Source organism: Choloepus didactylus, chromosome 5 (assembly GCF_015220235.1).
Source record: "Choloepus didactylus isolate mChoDid1 chromosome 5, mChoDid1.pri, whole genome shotgun sequence".
Taxonomy (NCBI): Eukaryota; Metazoa; Chordata; class Mammalia; order Pilosa; family Megalonychidae; genus Choloepus; species Choloepus didactylus.
Genome location: NC_051311.1, coordinates 57,411,587 through 57,430,734, shown reverse-complemented (window position 1 = coordinate 57,430,734; position 19,148 = coordinate 57,411,587). Strand labels below are relative to the sequence as shown.

Genomic DNA, 19,148 nt, shown 5'->3' with positions numbered 1-19,148 from the left:
ACTTAATAAAGATTGAATGCTTCCCCCCTAAGATCACAAACAAGGCAAGGATTACCACTCTCACCACTCCTAGTCAATAGACTAGAAGTCCTGGCCAGCATGATAAGGCAAGAAAAGTAAGTAAAGAGCATGCAGATTGTAAAGGAAGAAATAAAACTGTCCCTTTTTGCAGATGACATGATGGTCTGCAGAGAAAATCTACCTACTAGAAATGAACATGTAAACAGAAATAGTTACAATCCTTCAGAAAATGAAATACTTAAATATAAATATAAAAAAGTACAAGATTTGTATGCCATAAACTGAAAATAATATAACTGTATCTGTATACCCATAATATACCCCTTGAGTATATTTATACTTAGTACAATTTTTTTCTATAAATTATTTTTTTTTTGAGATTGTTCAGATACCATACAACTACCCAAAGATCTAAAGTGTACTATCAATTGCCCATGGCACCACCATACAGCTGTGCATTAATCAACACAATTTTTTTTTCAATGTTTAGAACATTTTCACTACTCCAGAAAAGAAACAAAGACAAAAAAAAGGAAACTCACATCCTCCCATACCCCTAACCATGCCCCCCACCTCCATTATTGATTCATAGTTTTGGTATAGTACATTTGTTACTGTTGATGAAAGAATGTTAAAATGCTACTCACTGTAGTATATAGTTTGCAACAGGTATATATTTTTTCCTATATGCCTCTCTCTTATTAACCTCTAGTTAGAGTGACATATATTTGTTCTAGTTCGTGAGAGAGATTTCTAATATTTGTATAGTTAATCATGGACATTGTCCACCACAAGATTCACTGTTTTATACATTCCCATCCCATCATTTAACCTTCAGCTTTCCTTCTGGTGACATATGTGACTCTGAGCTTACCCTTTCCACCACCTTCACACACATTTCAGCACTGTTAGTTATTCTCACAACATGCTACCATCCCCCCTGTCCATTTCCAAATGTTTAAGTTCACCCTAGTTGAACATTCTGCTCATAATAAGCAACTGCTCCTCATTCTTTAGCCTCATTCTGTATCCTGGTGACTTATATTTCATGTCTGTGAGTTTACATATTATAATTAGTTCATATCATTGAGACCCTGCAATATTTGCCTTTATGTGTCTGTCTTCTTTCACTCAATATAGTGCCCTCAAGTTTTCTTCATCAACCCATTTCTTTTAAGATGGTTTTGTTCAAACACTATACATTCCGTCCTAAGTAAACAATTGTCGGTTCCCCGTATAGTCATGTATTTATGTATTGAGCATCATCACCACTCTCTATATAAGGACATTTCTTGAACAAAGACGGAGGAAGAGTCAAAGAAGGCAGAGAGGCAAAAGAAAAAGAAAAGAGAAAGAGAGAAAACAAACAAACAAACAAAAAACTTGGTAGCTAGAAGGTGACGAAAGATAGCATTAACCTAAAGTAGAATAAAGAGTCAGACTCTAGCTAAGCCAACTTGAAAGGTGAAATCACTGCCCTCCCCCCTACGTGGGATCAGACACCCAGGGGAGTGAATCTCCCTGACAACGTGGAATATGACTCCCGGGGAGGAATGTAGACCTGGCATCGTGGGACGGAGAACATCTTCTTGACCAAAAGGGGGATGTGAAAGGAAATGAAATAAGCTTCAGTGGCAGAGAGAATCCAAAAGGAGCCGAGAGGTCACTCTGGTGGGCACTCTTACGCACACTTTAGAGAACCTTTTTTAGGTTCTAAAGAATTGGGGTAGCTGGTGGTGGATACCTAAAACTGTCAAACTACAACCCAGAACCCATGAATCTCAAAGACAATTGTGTAAAAATGTAGCTTATGAGGGGTGACAATGGGATTGGGAAAGCCATAAGGACCACACTCCACTTTGTCTAGTTTATGGATGGATGAGTAGAAAAATAGGGGAAGGAAACAAACAGACAAAGGTACCCAGTGTTCTTTTTTACTTCAATTGCTCTTTTTCACTCTAATTATTATTCTTGTTATTCTTGTGTGTGTGCTAATGAAGGTGTCAGGGATTGATTTGGGTGATGAATGTACAACTATGTAATGGTACTGTGAACAATCGAAAGTACGATTTGTTTTGTATGACTGCGTGGTATATGAATATATCTCAATAAAATGAAGATTAATAAAAAAAAAAAAGAGTCAGACAACATCACCAATGCCTGGAGTCCCATACCATTCCCCTATTCCGCATGCCCCCCATATGCATTTAGCTTTGGTATATTGCTTTTGTTACATTAAAGGAAGCATAATACAATGTTTCTGTTAATTCTAGCCTCTGGTTTGCATTGATTGTATTTTCCCCCCAATCCCACCCTATTTTTAACACCTTGCAGTGTTGATATTCATTTGTTCTACCTCATGTAAAAACATATTTGTACCTCTTATTACAATCATTGAGCATCCTAGGTTTCCCTGAGTTACACAGTCCCAGTCTTTATTGTTCATCTTTTGTTCTGGTATCCCACATGATCCCAGCCTTCCTCTTTCAACCATATTCACAGTCATCTTTGTTCAATGTACTTACATTGCTGTGCTACTATCTCCCGAAATTGTTTTCCAAACCTCTCACTCCTGTCTTTTCCTTTCTGTCTGCAGTGTTTCCTTTAGTGTTTCCTGTATAACAGGTTTCTTGTTCACAAACTCTGTCATTGTCTGTTTGTCAGAGACTATTTTAAGCTTTCCCTCATATCTGAAGGATAGTTTTGCCGGATATAGGATTCTTGGTTGGTGGTTTTTCTCTTTCAGTATCTTCAATATATCACCCCACTTCCTTCTTGCCTCCATGGTTTCTATTGAGAAATCCGCACATAGTCTTATCAAGCTTCCTTTGTATGTGATAGATTGTTTCTCTCTTGCTGCTTTCAGGATTCTCTCTTTATCTTTGATGTTTGATAATCTGATTATTAAGTGTCTTGACGTAGGCCTATTCAGATCTATTCTGTTTGGCGTACGCTGCACTTCTTGGATCCGTAATTTTATGTCTTTCATAAGAGATGGGAAATTTTCATTGATTATTTCCTCTATTATTGCTTCTGCCCCTTTTCCCTTCTCTTCTCCTTCTGGGACACCAATGACACGTAAATTCTTGCTTTTCATTTTGTCTTTAAGTTCCCAGAGATGATGCTCGTATTTTTCCATTCTTTTCTCTATCTGTTCTTTTGTGTGTAGGATTTCAGGTGCCTTGTTCTCCAGTTCCTGAGTGTTTTCTTCTATCTCTTGAGATCTGCTGTTGTATGTTTCCATTGTGTCTTTCATCTCTTGTGTTGTGGCTTTCATTTCCATAGATTCTGCCAGTTGGTTTTTTGAACTTTCAGTTTCTACCTTATGCATGCCCAGTGTTTTCATTATACGGTTCATCTCTTTTGCCATGTCTTCCCTAAACTTTTTGAATTCAGTTATTATTAGTTGTTTCAATTCCTGCATCACAGTTGAAGTGCAAGTTTGTTCCCCTGACCGGGCCATAACCTCATTTTTCTTGGTGTAGGTTGTAGTTTTCTGTTGTCTAGGCATGGTTTCCTTGGTTACCCCAATCAGGCCTCCCCAGACCAGAATGGGCTAAGGTCCCAGAAGGAAGAAATTTGCAGTATCCGGTTTCTCTGAGGGTGTGTCTTAGAAAATTGGTACACCCTCTGATGCCTCCGGTCACTGTGCTTTTCTGCCCAGCAGGTGGTATCTGTTAGCCTATAATTCTTGACTGGTGTTAAGTTCTGAATGAAAGGCAGGTAGTAGTGCTGGGCCCCACCCCTTTCCTCTTGGAGAAGATGGATGCCCTAGGGGGAGGTCATTACCATTTCAGTGGTCTCTCTCTGTCTGTGCTATACCCTTGTCTGGGTCACAGAACTGGGAACTGAAGATGGCTGAGGCTTTCTCCACTGAGTTGAAAAAGGAACAGAGCTAGTCCAAGGCGACCCTCTGGCTCTCCAAGGTCAGTCGTGACCCAAAGCCTCTGTCTGTTTTTTGGGGATGCGTACCTGTAGTGAGCAGTTCACACTCGCTAATTAAAACCCCAGCTGGAGCTCAGCTGAGCTATATTCGCTTGCTGGGAGAGAGCTTCTCTCTGGCACCACAAGGCTTTGTAGCTCAGGCTATGGGGGAGGGGTCTCCCGATTTGGATCCACAGTTTTTGCTTACAGATTTTATGCTGTGATTTTGGGCATTCCTCCCAATTCAGGCTGTTGTATGATGAGTGGACGGTCACGTTTGTCCCCCTGCAGTTGTTCCGGATTATTTACTAGTTGTTTCTGGTTTTTTTTAGTTGTTCCAGGGGGACTACTTAGCTTCCACTCCTCTCTATGCCGCCATCTTAGATACTTCGTACAATTTTTACAATTGTGCTCTTATACCCCTGTGAACAAATAAAACTTTACCATTACCATTGAAGCCCATTTTGTATCCTCCTTATTTCCCACCCAGAAGAACCATTATTCTAATTTGGTTTTCATCATTCCCATCTACAGTCAATCCTCATTTTTCATGGATTGCATATTCACAAATCAGGTAGTTGTAAAAATGCTTAGGACGCTTTCTCAGTCATTTGTGGATGTGTGCAAGTACAGAGTGGTGAAAAATTCCCAGCTGAGGTAGAACAAGGCTAATGTAGTATTTGTGGGGACATAGAACATAACTACCATGAATAGCAAGAATCCACTGTAATTCTTAGTACTTTTGATACACATGTATCTATCCCTAAATAATACATACTTTTGTTCTCCATGATTTTAAACTTCATGTTCGGCTATATGTATTTAGTAATTAACTTTTTCTCATCATTGTGTTTATGATATTAACACATGTAGACTGTGCTCTTGTAGAGTTTAGATTTATTTTTTATTAGAGAAGTTGTGGGTTTACAGAATAATAATACATAAAACACAGGATTCCCGTATACCACCCTATTATCAACACCTTGCATTGCTGTGGAACATTTGTTACAATTGATGACAGCATATTTTTACAATCGTACTATTAACTATAGTCCATGGTTTGTTTAACTTAGGGCTCACTGTTTGTATTGTACAGTTCCATGGATTTTTTTAAAACTTTTATTCTAGTAACATATATACAACCTTAAATTTCCCCTTTTAACTACATTCAAATATATAATTCATTAATTATGTACACAATGTATGCTATCATCACCACCATCCATTACCAAAAGGTTTCCATCTTCCCAAATAGAAACTCTGTACATTTTAAGTCAACCCTCTATACCTACCTCTACCCCATCCCATTGTAACCTATATTCTAGATTCTAACTCTATGAATTTGCTTATTTATATCAGTGGGATCATACAATATTTGTTCTTTGGGGTCTGGCTTATTTCACTCAACATGATGTCTTCAAGGTTCATCCATTTTGTTGCATGTATCAGAACTTTTTATGGCTAAATAATAGTTCATTGTGTGTATATACCCCATGTTGTTTATCCATTCATCAGTTGATAGACACTTGGGTTGCTTCCATCTTTTGGCAACTGTGAATAATGTCACTAGGAACATCAGTGTGTAGATATCTGTTTGACTCCCTGCTTTCAATTCTTTGGGTTATATACCTAAAAGTGAGATTTCTGGGTCATATGGTAATTCTGTAGTTAACTTTCTGAGGAACCACCAAACTATCTTCCACAGTGGCTACATCATTTTACATTCCCACCAGCAATGAATGAGTGTTCCTATTTCTCCACATCCTCGCCAACATTTGTAATTTCCCATTTCTAGTAACCTTTCTAGTGGGTATGAAATGCTATCTCATTGTGGTTTTGATTTGCATTTCCCTACTGGCTAATAAGGGTGAACATCTTTCCATATGCTTTTTGGCTATTTGTGTATCTTCTTTGGACATTTTAAAATTGGGTTGTTGGTCTTTTTTGTTGTTGAGTTGAAATTTCATAATACATTCTGGATATTAAACCCTTATCAGTTATGTGGTTTCCAAATATTTTCTCCCATTGTGTAGATTGTCATTTTACTTTCATGAAAAAGTCTTTGAGGCACAAAAGATTTAATTTTGATGAGGTCCCATTTATCTATTTTTTTTTTCTTTTGTTGCTTGTGCTTTGGGTATAAAGTCTAAGAAACCATTGCCTGATACAAGGTCCTAAAGATGCTTCCTTACATTTTCTTCTAGAAGTTTTAAAATTCTGACTGTTATATTTAGATATTTGATCTATTTTGAGTTGATTTTTTAAATATGGTTTGAGATAGGAGTCTCCCTCCCCTTCATTCTTTTGGCTTTGGATATTCAGTTCTGCCAGTAACATTTGTTGAAGAGACTGGTCTTTCCTAATTGAGTGGTCATTGCCCCCTTGCCAAAAATCAGTTGGCTGTAAATGTGGGGGTAGATTTATGAGCTCCTAATTCTCTTCCATTGTTCTATATATCTGTCATGATGCCAGTGCCATGCTGTTTTGATTACAGTGGCTTTGTAATACATTTTAAGACCAGGAAGTGTGTGTCTACCAACTTTATTATTCTTTTTCAAGATGACTTTGGTTATTTGGGCCCCTTATCCTTCCATATACATTTGATGTCTGGCTTTTCCATTTCTGCAAAGTAGGCTGTTGGAATTTTGTTTGGGATTGCATTGAATCTTTATATCGCTTTGGGTGGAATTAACATCTTAACAATATTTATTCTTCCAATCCATAAGCATGGAATCTTTTCCATTTATTTAGGTATTCTTTGATTACTTTTAACAAAGTTTTGTAGTTTTCTGCATGCAAGTCCTTTACATTCTTGGTTAGATTTATTCCGTGATATTTGATTCTTTTAGTTGTTATTGTAAACGGATTTTTTTCCTTCCAGTTGTTTGCATAGAAACACTGCTGATTTTAGCATATTGATGTTGTATCTTGCCACTTTGTCGAATTCATTTAATAGGTTTAGGAGCCTTGTTGTGTATTTTTTTTTTTTTTTTTTTTTTTTTTTTTTTTTAGGATTTTCTGTATATAAGATCATGTCATCTGCAAATAGAGAAAGTTTTACTTCTTCCTTTCCAATTTGGATGCCTTTTATTTCTTTTTCTTGACTACTTGCTCTGGCTAGAACTTCCAGTACAATGTTGAATAACAGTGGTGGCTTTGGACCTCTGGTCTTGTTCCTCATCTTAGAGGGAAAGCTTTCAGTCTGTTTACAGGAGTTTTAATGCCCCCTCTACTCCCAGGAGACAGACCTTCTCCTCTTGTGGGTGTTCCACTGCCAGACTTAAGGCAGGTAGTAAGCCTTTGCTTTTATTATATATTACATACTGCTTTTGTTGTCTCAAGTTTCTTTTGCCCAGGGAAAATTCTGGGAGAGGGGCCTGATGGAGAGGAGTTTCCCAAGTCTGTTTTTCCAAGCCAGAACAAGGTCAGGGATCTACAAAGCAGGGCGGCTCCAAACTGCCTGGGGAGGGAACGAGGGAGGGTAGGAAGGGGACCAGGAGCTTCTTCCACAGCTCCCCAAGCTGTACTTTCTAACCTGCCCAGCAAAGCAGCCCTTCAGCTGCCCTCTACAGCTCTGAGGAAGTGAACCCTGTTTAAGTGTCCTCCACTTCCTTTGTCTGGGGTGGGTTGGAACAATGGCCACCCTCAGAGTAAGGACCCCAGTGATTTGAAGTGGCTAATCAAATGCTGTGTTCAGCAATTGGCCTGTGCCCACCCTGGATCTTGAGAAATTGGATTTCTATGTCCTTTTCTGGCACCGCAAGCTATGCCAGGGGCTGGACCACACTGTGGCCTGTGGTGAGAGTGGGGGGTAGATGCCGGTAACCACCATGTAGAGAGATAAGTTCCCTGGTCTTTACCATAATTCACCAGCCTCTTCCTCCCACTCTTCCCGGGATTCTGTACAGTGTTCTACTGGATTCTGGAGTTTTGAAATAGTTGATTTAGATAGTTCTGCCTGTTTGATAGTTGTGCTGGTGAGGGACTGATCCCTGGAGCTTCCTACTCCTCCATCTTCCCACAATCCTCTGCAGTGTTTAGTTTCTTAGCTGTATGATAGTCCATTGTAATAGTATGTCACAAATTTATTGATTTTTCTTTTAGTGAATAGTAAATTTATTTCTGCTGTTGTTTTCAACAGATGAGTTTTATTGCATCTTTAAAATATCACAAATAGGTGTTAGGAATCATCCGGCATCTTATTGTTTCCATAGGTGGATAACTCTTACATCTTATTCATCAGCCTGCTGAACTATTCCTTTTTCATAGACATAGATATCATCCAAAATTTTTCTGATATCCTTGTTTTTAATTGTTATGACTTGCTGAGTCAGAGCAGCTGAATTTGACACAAGTTCGATGTCATCTCCTTCAAGAATTAACTCACCTTTCTGGGCTTGAGATACTGAACAAGCAATGCCTTACCTCATCCAAACCCTGCAGAAATATTCACCCAAGAAATTTCAGATTTCAACAGGAGAAGAGACCCATTCTCCTAAATGATAACATTGATGGAGAAGTGCACATGCGCAGACTTCATCTTGTAACAGAAGCCCAGTGTAACACCCTTGATCATGTTTTGCACATGCTGCAGGTAGTGTGAACTGTACCCAGTTCCTTTTTATTTCCCTACCATTGTCAACCCAAAGTCTCTTCTTTTTCTTTCCCAGGTAACTTAGTGTGATGGTTTGAAGTTGTGTGTACCACAGAAGATCATGTTCTTAAAGCTAATCCATTCCTGTGGGTGTAAACCTGTTGTGGGTGGGACCTTTTGAATAGGTTATTTCAACTGAGGCTTTCCCCAGGTGGGTCTTAATCCTCTTACTGGAGTACTTTATAAGAGGATGGAAGACAGAAAAAGAATAGAAGCTAGGAGAGCAGAATACACACAGAAACTGAGAGAGAGAGCCACAGTAACAGAGAGGAAGCCATTGAAGCCAGTAGCTGGAAGCAATGAAGCCCAGAAGAGAAGGGAGAGACCAGCAGATGCAGTGTGCCTTGCCGTCTGACAGAGGAGTTCAGGTATTGTCTGATGATGCCTTGATTTGAACATTTTCACAGCTTCAGAACTGTAAACTTGTAAGCTAACTCCCCATTGTTAAAAGCCAGTGTACCGGAGGCGGGGCAAGATGGCGGACTGGTGAGCTGTATGTTTTAGTTACTCCTCCAGGAAAGTAGGTAGAAAGCCAGGAACTGCGTGGACTGGACACCACAGAGCAATCTGACTTTGGGCATACTTCATACAACACTCATGAAAAAGTGGAACTGCTGAGATCAGCGAAATCTGTAAGTTTTTGCAGCCAGGGGACCCGCGCCCCTCCCTGCCAGGCTCAGTCCTGTAGGAGGAGGGGCTGTCAGCTCCGGGAAGGAGAAGGGAGAACTGCAGTGGCAGCCCTTATTGGAAACTCATTCTACTGATCCAGACTCCAACCATAGATAGACTGAGACCAGACACCAGAGAATCTGAGAACAGCCAGCCCAGCAGAGAGGAGACAGGCATAGAAAAAAAACAACATGAAAAACTCCAAAATAAAAGCGGAGGATTTTTGGAGTTCTGGTGAACATAGAAAGGGGAAGGGCAGAGCTCAGGCCCTGAGGTGCATATGCAAATCCCGAAGAAAAGCTGATCTCTCTGCCCTGTGGACCTTTCCTTAATGGCCCTGGTTGCTTTGTCTCTTAGCATTTCAATAACCCATTAGATCTCTGAGGAGGGCCCTTTTTTTTTTTTTTTTTTTTAATCCTTTTTTCTTTTTCTAAAACAATTACTCTAAGAAGCCCAATACAGAAAACTTCAAAGACTTGCAATTTGGGCAGGTCAAGTCAAGAGCAGAACTAAGAGAGCTCTGAGACAAAAGGCAATAATCCAGTGGCTGAGAAAATTCACTAAACACCACAACTTCCCAAGAAAAAGGGGGTGTCCGCTCACAGCCATCATCCTGGTGGACAGGAAACTCTCCTGCCCATCACCAGCCCCATAGCCCAGAGCTGCCCCAGACAACCCAGTGTGATGGAAGTGCTTCAAATAACAGGCAAACACCACAAAACTGGGCGCGGACATTAGCCTTCCCTGCAACCTCAGCTGATTGTCCCAGATTTGGGAAGGTGGAGCAGTGTGAATTAACAAAGCCCCATTCAACCATCATTTCAGCAGACTGGGAGCCTCCCTACACAGCCCAGCAGCCCAGAACTGGCCTGGGGGGACGGCACTCACCTGTGACATAGCACAGTCATCCCTCAACAGAGGACCCGGGGTGCACAGCCTGGAAGAGGGACCCACTAGCAAGTCTCAGGAGCCATACACCAATACCAAGGACTTGTGGGTCAGTGGCAGAGACAAACTGTGGCAGGACTGAACTGAAGGATTAGACTATTGCAGCAGCTTTAAAACTCTAGGATCACCAGGGAGATTTGATTGTTAGGGCCACCCCCCCTCCCTGACTGCCCAGAAACACGCCCCATATACAGGGCAGGCAACACCAACTACACACGCAAGCTTGGTACACCAATTGGGCCCCACAAGACTCACTCCCCCACTCACCAAAAAGGCTAAGCAGGGGAGAACTGGCTTGTGGAGAACAGGTGGCTCGTGGACGCCACCTGCTGGTTAGTTAGAGAAAGTGTACTCCACGAAGCTGTAGATCTTATAAATTAGAGATAAGGACTTCAATTGGTCTACAAATCCTAAAAGAACCCTATCAAGTTCAGCAAATGCCACGAGGCCAAAAACAACAGAAAATTATAAAGCATATGAAAAAACCAGACGATATGGATATCCCAAGCCCAAGCACCCAAATCAAAAGCTCAGAAGAGACACAGCACCTAGAGCAGCTACTCAAAGAACTAAAGATGAACAATGAGACCATAGTACGGGATACAAAGGAAATCAAGAAGACCCTAGAAGAGCATAAAGAAGACATTGCAAGACTAAATAAAAAAATGGATGATCTTATGGAAATTAAAGAAACTGTTGACCAAATTAAAAAGATTCTGGACACTCCTAGTACAAGACTAGAGGAAGTTGAACAACGAATCAGTGACCTGGAAGATGACAGAATGGAAAATGAAAGCATAAAACAAAGAATGGGGAAAAAAATTGAAAAAATCGAAACGGACCTCAGGTATATGATAGATAATATGAAACGTCCGAATATAAGACTCATTGGTGTCCCAGAAAGGGAAGAAAAGGGTAAAGGTCTAGGAAGAGTATTCAAAGAAATTGTTGGGGAAAACTTCCCAAATCTTCTAAACGACATAAATACACAAATCATAAATGCTCAGTGAACTCCAAATAGAATAAATCCAAATAAACCCACTCTGAGACATATACTGATCACACTGTCAAACACAGAAGAGAAGGAGCAAGTTCTGAAAGCAGCAAGAGAAAAGCAATTCACCACATACAAAGGAAACAGCATAAGACTAAGTAGTGACTACTCAGCAGCCACCATGGAGGCGAGAAGGCAGTGGCACGATATATTTAAAATTCTGAGTGAGAAAAATTTCCAGCCAAGAATACTTTATCCAGCAGAGCTCTCCTTCAAATTTGAGGGAGAGCTTAAATTTTTCACAGACAAACAAATGCTGAGAGAATTTGCTAACAAGAGACCTGCCCTACTGGAGATACTAAAGGGAGCCCTACAGACAGAGAAACAAAGAAAGGACGGAGAGACTTGGAGAAAGGTTCAGTACTAAAGAGATTCGGTATGGGTACAATAAAGGATATTAATAGAGAGAGGGGAAAAATATGACAAACATAAACCAAAGGATAAGATGGCCGATTCAAGAAATGCCTTCACGGTTATAAAGTTGAATGTAAATGGATTAAACTCCCCAATTAAAAGATATAGATTTGCAGAATGGATCAAAAAAAATGAACCATCAATATGTTGCATACAAGAGACTCATCTTAGACACAGGGACACAAAGAAACTGAAAGTGAAAGGATGGAAAAAAATATTTCATGCAAGCTACAGCCAAAAGAAAGCAGGTGTAGCAATATTAATCTCAGATAAAATAGACTTCAAATGCAGGGATGTTTTGAGAGACAAAGAAGGCCACTACATACTAATAAAAGGGGCAATTCAACAAGAAGAAATAACAATCTTAAATTTCTACGCACCCAATCAAGCTGCCACAAAATACATGAGAGAAACACTGGCAAAACTAAAGGAAGCAATTGATGTTTCCACAATAATTGTGGGAGACTTCAACACATCACTCTCTCCTATAGATAGATCAACCAGACAGAAGACCAATAAGGAAACTGAAAACCTAAACAATCTGATAAATGAATTAGATTTAACAGACATATACAGGACATTACATCCCAAATCACCAGGATACACATACTTTTCTAGTGCTCATGGAACTTTCTCCAGAATAGATCATATGCTGGGACATAAAACAAGCCTCAATAAATTTAAAAAGATTGAAAGTATTCAAAGCACATTCTCTGACCACAATGGAATACAATTAGAAGTCAATAACCATCAGAGACTTAGAAAATTCACAAATACCTGGAGGTTAAACAGCACACTCCTAAACAATCAGTGGGTTAAAGAAGAAATAGCAAGAGAAATTGCTAAATATATAGAGACGAATGAAAATGAGAACACAACATACCAAAACCTATGAGATGCAGCAAAAACAGTGCTGAGGGGGAAATTTATAGCACTAAACACATATATTAAAAAGGAAGAAAGAGCCAAAATCAAAGAACTAATGGATCAACTGAAGAAGCTAGAAAATGAACAGCAAACCAATCCTAAACCAAGTAGAAGAAAAGAAATAACAAGGATTAAAGCAGAAATAAATGACAGAGAACAAAAAAACAATAGAAAGGATAAATATCACCAAAAGTTGGTTCTTTGAGAAGATCAACAAGATTGACAAGCCCCTAGCTAGATTGACAAAATCAAAAAGAGAGAAGACCCATATCAACAAAATAATGAATGAAAAAGGTGCCATAACTGCAGATCCTGAAGAAATTAAAAAAATTATAAGAGGATATTATGAACAACTGTATGGCAACAAACTGGATAATGTAGAAGAAATGGACAATTTCCTGGAAACATATGAACAACCTAGACTGACCAGAGAGGAAATAGAAGACCTCAACCAACCCATCACAAGCAAAGAGATCCAATCAGTCATCAAAAATCTTCCCACAAATAAATGCCCAGGGCAAGATGGTTTCACAGGGGAATTCTACCAAACTTCCCAGAAAGAACTGACACCAATCTTACTCAAACTCTTTGAAAACATAGAAGAAAATGGAACACTACCTAACTCATTTTATGAAGCTAAAATCAATCTAATACCAAAACCAGGCAAAGATGCTACAAAAAAGGAAAACTACCGGCCAATCTCCCTAATGAATATAGATGCAAAAATCCTCAACAAAATACTTGCAAATCGAATCCAAAGACACATTAAAAAAATCATACACCATGACCAAGTGGGGTTCATTCCAGGCATGAAAGGATGGTTCAACATAAGAAAATCAATCAATGTATTACAACACATTAACAAGTCAAAAGGGAAAAATCAATTGATCATCTCAATAGATGCTGAAAAAGCATTTGACAAAATCCAACATCCCTTTTTGATAAAAACACTTCAAAAGGTAGGAATTGAAGGAAACTTCCTCAACATGATAAACAGCATATATGAAAAACCCACAGCCAGCATAGTACTCAATGGTGAGAGACTGAAAGCCTTCCCTCTAAGATCAGGAACAAGACAAGGATGCCCGCTGTCACCACTGTTATTCAACATTGTGCTGGAAGTGCTAGCCAGGGCAATCCGGCAAGACAAAGAAATAAAAGGCATCCAAATTGGAAAAGAAGAAGTAAAACTGTCATTGTTTGCAGATGATATGATCTTATATCTAGAAAACCCTGGGAAATCGACGATACAGCTACTAGAGCTAATAAACAAATTTAGCAAAGTAGCGGGATACAAGATTAATGCACATAAGTCAGTAATGTTTCTATATGCTAGAAATGAACAAACTGAAGAGACACTCAAGAAAAAGATACCATTTTCAATAGCAACTAAAAAAATCAAGTACCTAGGAATAAACTTAACCAAAGATGTAAAAGACCTATACAAAGAAAACTACATAACTCTACTAAAAGAAATAGAAGGGGACCTTAAAAGATGGAAAAATATTCCATGTTCATGGATAGGAAGGCTAAATGTCATTAAGATGTCAATTCTACCCAAACTCATCTACAGATTCAATGCAATCCCAATCAAAATTCCAACAACCTACTTTGCAGACTTGGAAAAGCTAGTTATCAAATTTATTTGGAAAGGGAAGATGCCTCGAATTGCTAAAGACACTCTAAAAAAGAAAAACGAAGTGGGAGGACTTACACTCCCTGACTTTGAAGCTTATTATAAAGCCACAGTTGCCAAAACAGCATGGTACTGGCACAAAGACAGACATATAGATCAATGGAATCGAATTGAGAATTCAGAGATAGACCGTCAGATCTATGGCCGACTGATCTTTGATAAGGCCCCCAAAGTCACTGAACTGAGTCATAATGGTCTTTTCAACAAATGGGGCTGGGAGAGTTGGATATCCATATCCAAAAGAATGAAAGAGGACCCCTACCTCACCCCCTACACAAAAATTAACTCAAAATGGACCAGAGATCTCAATATAAAAGAAAGAACCATAAAACTCCTAGAAGATAATGTAGGAAAACATCTTCAAGACCTTGTATTAGGCGGCCACTTCCTAGACTTTACACCCAAAGCACAAGCAACAAAAGAGAAAATAGATAAATGGGAACTCCTCAAGCTTAGAAGTTTCTGCACCTCAAAGGAATTTCTCAAAAAGGTAAAGAGGCAGCCAACTCAATGGGAAAAAATTTTTGGAAACCATGTATCTGACAAAAGACTGATATCTTGCATATACAAAGAAATCCTACAACTCAATGACAGTAGTACAGACAGCCCAATTATAAAATGGGCAAAAGATATGAAAAGACAGTTCTCTGAAGAGGAAATACAAATGGCCAAGAAACACATGAAAAAATGTTCAGCTTCACTAGCTATTAGAGAGATGCAAATTAAGACCACAATGAGATACCATCTAACACCGGTTAGAATGGCTGCCATTAAACAAACAGGAAACTACAAATGCTGGAGGGGATGTGGAGAAATTGGAACTCTTATTCATTGTTGGTGGGACTGTATAATGGTTCAGCCACTCTGGAAGTCAGTCTGGCAGTTCCTTAGAAAACTAGATATAGAGTTACCGTTAGATCCAGCGACTGCACTTCTCGGTATATACCCGGAAGGTCGGAAAGCAGTGACACGAACAGATATCTGCACGCCAATGTTCATAGCAGCATTATTCACAATTGCCAAGAGATGGAAACAACCCAATGTCCTTCAACAGATGAGTGGATAAACAAAATGTGGTATATACACACGATGGAATACCACGCGGCAGTAAGAAGGAACGATCTCGTGAAACATATGACAACATGGATGAACCTTGAAGACATAATGCTGAGCGAAATAAGCCAGGCACAAAAAGAGAAATATTATATGCTACCACTAATGTGAACTTTGAAAAATGTAAAACAAATGGTTTATAATGTAGAATGTAGGGGAACTAGCAATATATAGCAATTAAGGAAGGGGGAACAATAATCCAAGAAGAACAGATAAGCTATTTAACGTTCTGGGGATGCCCAGGAATGACTATGGTCTGTTAATTTCTGATGGATATAGTAGGAACAAGTTCACAGAAATTTTGCTATATTATGTAACTTTCTTGGGGTAAAGTAGGAACATGTTGGAAGTTAAGCAGTTATCTTAGGTTAGTTGTCTTTTTCTTACTCCCTTGTTTTGGTCTCTTTGAAATGTTCTTTTATTGTATGTTTGTTTTCTTTTTAACTTTTTTTTTCATACAGTTGATTTAAAAAAGAAGGGAAAATTAAAAAAAAAAAAAAAGAAAAACAAGGAAAAAAAAAGATGTAGTGCCCCCTTGAGGAGCTTGTGGAGAATGCAGGGGTATTTGCCTACCCCACCTCCATGGTTGCTAACATGACCACAGACATAGGGGACTGGTGGTTTGATGGGTTGAGCCCTCTACCATAAGTTTTACCCTTGGGAAGACGGTTGCTGCAAAGGAGAGGCTAGGCCTCCCTATGGTTGTGCCTAAGAGCCTCCTCCCGAATGCCTCTTTGTTGCTCAGATGTGGCCCTCTCTCTCTGGCTAAGCCAACTTGAAAGGTGAAATCACTGCCCTCCCCCCTACGTGGGATCAGACACCCAGGGGAGTGAATCTCCCTGGCAATGTGGAATATGACTCCCGGGGAGGAATGTAGACCCGGCATCGTGGGACGGAGAACATCTTCTTGACCAAAAGGGGGATGTGAAAGGAAATGAAATAAGCTTCAGTGGCAGAGAGATTCCAAAAGGAGCCGAGAGGTCACTCTGGTGGGCACTCTTACGCACACTTTAGACAAACCTTTTTAGGTTCCAAAGAATTGGGGTAGCTGGTGGTGGATACCTGAAACTATCAAACTACAACCCAGAACCCATGAATCTCGAAGACAGTTGTATAAAAATGTAGCTTATGAGGGGTGACAATGGGATTAGGAAAGCCATAAGGACCACACTCCACTTTGTCTAGTTTATGGGTGGATGAGTAGAAAAATAGGGGAAGGAAACAAACAGACAAAGGTACCCAGTGTTCTTTTTTACTTCAATTGCTCTTTTTCACTCTAATTATTATTCTTGTTATTTTTGTGTGTGTGCTAATGAAGGTGTCAGGGATTGATTTAGGTGATGAATGTACAACTATGTAATGGTACTGTAAACAATCGAAAGTACGATTTGTTTTGTATGACTGCGTGGTATGTGAATATATCTCAATAAAATGAAGATAAAAAAAAAAGTATCAGAAAAATTAAAAAAAAAAAAAAAAAAAAAAAGCCAGTGTACCAAAATTTCTGAAATTTAGCAACTTCAGCAAACTAAAACACTGAGTTCTACACTGAAGTGATTGGAGTCCCTTGGCAGGGTTCCTCTGGGGCCCTTTGCAACAGCTATGCATCCTTCAGCATTTTTTGGAATGTCAGCATTCTGGTTGCTGAAAACGGTCTGCATTCTTGCAGTAAATGCAGCAAAGTCACTTTTTTTTTCTATTACAAACAATGCAGCTCAAGAACATTCTTGTCTAGGGGTGGGTTGAAATTGCTGGGTTAAAGGTATACAAATGTTTAAGTTTACCAGGTATTGCTAAAGTAAATATGTTCTCATGAACACGTATAAGAATTCCCATTTCTCCATATCCTCACTGACAAATGGCATTGACACTGACAGTGTTCTTATTGCTAATCCAATGGATGTTAAATGTTATCTCCTTTCGATGTTTAATTTTCATTTCCCCATTTATGAAGTATCTACTGTATTTTTTTTAAATAAGTTAATTGGCCATTTATGTTTCTTCTTCTGTGAATTGCCTATTTATGCTTTGCCTGTTTTTGAATTGGGCTGTTATCCTTTTCTTGTTTGTAAGATTTAGTTATATATTCTGTTTGCTGAATCTCTGTTAATTATGTGTATTGAAAATATCTTTCCCCAGACTGTGGCTACTTCTCAGTTTTGTAAATGATCTCTTTTAATGAATAATTTTTTCATTTTATTATGGCCTAATTTATGAATCTTTTTCTGTATGATTTATACTTTTTATGTCTTATGAATTCATTCCCTAACCCATTGCCATGAATATGGCTGTATATTCTTTAAAAAACTTTTTTTACAAGTTTTGCTTTTCCTATTTAGGTTTATATTCTGTCTGGAAAGGATTTTTGTGCATGGTATGAGGTAGGATTGAATTTATTTTTGCAATTGTTCAAATCACTTCCCATCTAATCTGTAAGACCCTGTCTCTCATATATTGTTTCCATAAATGCTTGTATCTATTTCTGGGCTCTATGCTCTATGCTACTGCCTTATTTACTATGCCATTATAATAAGGCTGGGTACATGGAAGGACAAGTTATGCAACTTCGATTTTCTTCAAAATTATCTTCGCTATTTTTAAAATTTTGCTTTTCCAGGTACTTTTAGAGTTTATCAAATTCTACAAATGCCTTAATAGATTTGCTAAATTAAATAAAATTAATCAATCAAATCAAATGTCATTTTAAAAAATTAATTACAATTTAATTCATAAATTTGGGTGGGTTGTCTTCTTTATGATATGGAATCTTCCTATCTATAAACATGCTATGTTACTCCATTTATTAGGTTTCTTTAATTATTTTAATAAAGTTATATAATTTTCTCCATAAAGAACATACATATCTTTACTGATATTTATTCCTTTTATTTTGGTTATTGTAAATACAATATTCTTTTAAGATTATATATTCTGTCACTGGTGTATACAATACAATTCATTTCTATATATGCCATGTATTTCTAATTTGAACAATGTATTCATAGATTCCTTCAGGATTTCAATGCCAATAATAATATCATCAAATATGACAAATTTTTCCTTTCTTTCCATTCCTTTTAATTTTTTTCTTTTTTCTTTTCATTTCTTTCTTTTTGAAATGCACAGGTTGAACATCCAAGTCAATGTTGAATAGAAGCCATGATAGTGGGCATCCTTATCTTATTCCTGATTTTAAAAAGACTATTTCTAATGCTTTATTATTTTATTAAGGATGATATTTGCTATAGATTTTTGGTACATAAACTTCCTTGGAAAAATACAGTTCTCTTTTATTCCTGGTTTACTAAAAGTTTTACCATAAATCAGTGTTGAAAATAAAGTGTTTTCTTTGTAGGATACAAACATTTGACTTGTGTATGAATTCAGTCATATTAATTAAATTATTCAAGCTATTTGTCTCATCTTTGTTTTTTTACTTAATCCTACTGATATGTTAAAAAAAAAAAACTTCCTACTATGTTTGGGTTTCTGTTCCTTTTCTCTTTCTCTTGTCTTCTTTTCTTTCCAAGAGTTTATCGTCACAGTTTTGTTCTTTTGGGCCCAACAGTTATTTTGAGAGTATTTTTTTTCCCCTTTTTAAGTTCTAGTTTGTGTGGATTTTAAAGAAGAAATTATTATATGGCTTGTCTAATTTCTATTTTATAAATTTTAAAGTTCTGTATGCTTTGGTACATGCTCAATTAAAAAAAATCTTCAGTGAAATTAAA

The 19,148-nt window shown here is 38.2% G+C and overlaps 1 protein-coding gene and 1 pseudogene across 1 annotated transcript in view; one reads left to right on the top strand and one right to left on the bottom strand.

The window, feature by feature from the left end:
- The window catches only part of LRGUK (leucine rich repeats and guanylate kinase domain containing), a 129,221-nt gene extending 110,506 nt beyond the window's left edge, over positions 1–18,715 (top strand). The window contains exons 21-22 of the transcript XR_005216953.1: positions 17,760–17,801; positions 18,547–18,715. The gene's annotated coding sequence lies outside the window, so the exon portion shown is untranslated. The remainder of the gene's footprint in view (positions 1–17,759; positions 17,802–18,546) is intronic.
- Positions 8,178–17,081, bottom strand: LOC119534089 (annotated as a pseudogene).
- Positions 18,716–19,148: the final 433 nt, after the last annotated feature.